Raw genomic sequence first — 2500 nt, forward strand, 5'->3', positions numbered from 1 at the left:
CAGTAGCCTTTGGTAGGCCTATCCTTCGTGCATCTGCCCCGCTTCCAAACTGACACCCTGACACATTTAGCATTAACCTTTTGTTTTTAACCGTCTAACAGCGCTTAACATTATCATTAAATCAATGGAACCTAAAGCAGTTGCAGAGACCGTTTCAATCTTCTCCTTTACTATGAAAGAGAAAGTAAGGTCAAGGACAAATTATTCTATGTAAATGGAAATAAACACTCATGCAATTGGAACGTGGAAAATGAAAATTAAATATATTTAGTAGGCTAAATATATTTAATTAGCACTCCAAACAGCGAGACATGCTGTGTGCATAGAATACAGTGTAGCCATACGCATTCACTATTGATGAATGATTCTATGCCCAGTGTTTAGTAAATGTAGGCCTATTTACTTAACACTCCAAACGACGAGACACGATACAATCTCCCTAGAATACAGGGTAACGCATTCGCTATTGATGGATGATTCTATGTCCAGTGTTTAGTAGGTCTAAATATATTTACTTAACACTTCAAACGACGAGACACGATAACAAGCTGTGTGCATAGAATAAGCCTACTGCATTCGCCAGATAATTTGGGTCCATTTCTCAAATATGGTGCGCTATTATGATTGACGAATGATTCTATGTCCAGTGTTTAATAAATATATTTAGGCCTACTTAACCAACGACGAGACATAGGCTAATACAAACCACTTCACACCGCAATTAGCCTACATAGGCATTATTATTGTCCAAAGCAGCTATAAGAGTCATCAATGTATGCTGGTGTGCTACACTTGGGCATGAATGATTCTATGCCCAGTGTTTAGTAAATACATTTATTTAGCACTCCAAACGAAGAGACACGATACAAGCTGTGTGCATAGAATAGTGTAGGCCTATGCATTCGCCGGAGAAGACATTTGGCGCAAATTCTCAAATAGGGTGACGTAGGGATGGTGTGGGACTGTACAGACTACTATAATAGGAAAAATAGGAGGGGCGAGATCCAAAATGGGAGGGGCAGGATCTCAGAAATCCAGACCTGCCCACTTCTGCAAACTGCAGTTGGATGCTACTCACTCTGGTCCCCGGTAGGGGAGAGGGGGGAGAGGGGAGAGGGGGGAGAGGGGAGAGGGGGGAGGGCGTGTTAGACTACAGTACATGTTCATAGCTCTTTATGGCTCCCCATTACTCTCTGTGCAAGCCCTTTGGTAAACAAAGCCGCCATGCACGGGGAAAACACACGCTGGACTTTGATACAGTGCAGGTTGGAGCCGAGCCGAGCGGAGCGGGCCGAAGGTAATGGACCCATTGTTGAGGTGGCCTATTTGAAATGTACAATGGCTGTTCTGGGTGTGTGCGTGTATGTGTACGTGTGTGTGTACGTGTGTACGTGTGTGTGTGTGTGTGTGTGTGTGTGTGTGTGTGTGTGTGTGTGTGTGTGTGTGTGTGTGTGTGTGTGTGTGTGTGTGTGTGTGTGTGTGTGTGTGTGTGGGTTGCTTGTTTAAGGGCGTGTTTGCAGTGTGGCGTGCAGTGTGCGAGTCTGTGTGTGTGTGTGTGTGTGTGTGTGTGTGTGTGTGTGTGTGTGTGTGTGTGTGTGTGTGTGTGTGTGTGTGTGTGTGTGTGTGTGTGGGTGCATGTGGGTGTGATTTCGCACCACTTCTGAAGATGCTTTATGTAACCATGTGTTTAAGGGATCCTTTCCATTCGGTTTATTGTGTGCACATGATTGTACTGTTTATGTATTGTTTACATTATATTGAGTGTGTGCATATGCGTGGGGGTTTGGGAGTGTGTGTGTGTGCGTGCATGTGTGTGTGTGTGTGTGTGTGTGTGTGTGTGTGTGTGTGTGTGTGTGTGTGTGTGTGTGTGTGTGTGTGTGTGTGTGTGTGTGTGTGTGTGTGTGTGTGCACGTGTGAGTGTGTGTGCATGTGCATGTGTGTGTGTGTGCATGTGTGTGTGTGTGTGTGTGTGTGTGTATGTGCATGTGTGTGTGTGTGTGCGCGCTTTACAGCAGTAATGTAGTTACATAGTTACAGCAAAGGAGGCTAGAGCAGTGTTCTGGAAAAAGCTGTTGAGTTGCTTGTGTGTGCATGTGGGTCTGTGTGTGCTTAAGGGGTGTGCAAGGGGTGTTTGTGTTTGTATGTAATGGGCCAGCAAGTGGATGTGTGTGTATGTGCGTGAGAGAGAAAGAGAAAGAGAAATAGAGTGTGAGAGAGAGAGAGAGAGAGAGAGAGAGAGAGAGAGAGAGAGAGAGAGAGAGATAAAGAAAGAGAGAGAGACAGAGAGATAGATTTCTCCATTGCACATCATGATTTTGCAAGACACTGAATTAAACTTCAACTACTACCAATGGCGTCTAGTGACGTCATCACGAGGCCTCAAGCACAAGTGGAGGACAGGAGTTAGGGTAATGGACCGGACCCAGAGTGTGTGTGTGTGTTATGAGACTACGAGACCACAAGCACAAGTGGAGGACAGGAGTTTGGGTAATGGAATGGA

The 2500-nt window shown here is 45.2% G+C and overlaps 1 protein-coding gene across 11 annotated transcripts in view; it reads right to left on the reverse strand.

The window, feature by feature from the left end:
* map7d1a (MAP7 domain containing 1a) overlaps positions 1 to 2500 on the reverse strand; it is a 93376-nt gene that overhangs the window by 20445 nt on the left and 70431 nt on the right. The window lies entirely within an intron of this gene.

Source organism: Engraulis encrasicolus, chromosome 5 (assembly GCF_034702125.1).
Source record: "Engraulis encrasicolus isolate BLACKSEA-1 chromosome 5, IST_EnEncr_1.0, whole genome shotgun sequence".
Classification (NCBI taxonomy): Eukaryota; Metazoa; Chordata; class Actinopteri; order Clupeiformes; family Engraulidae; genus Engraulis; species Engraulis encrasicolus.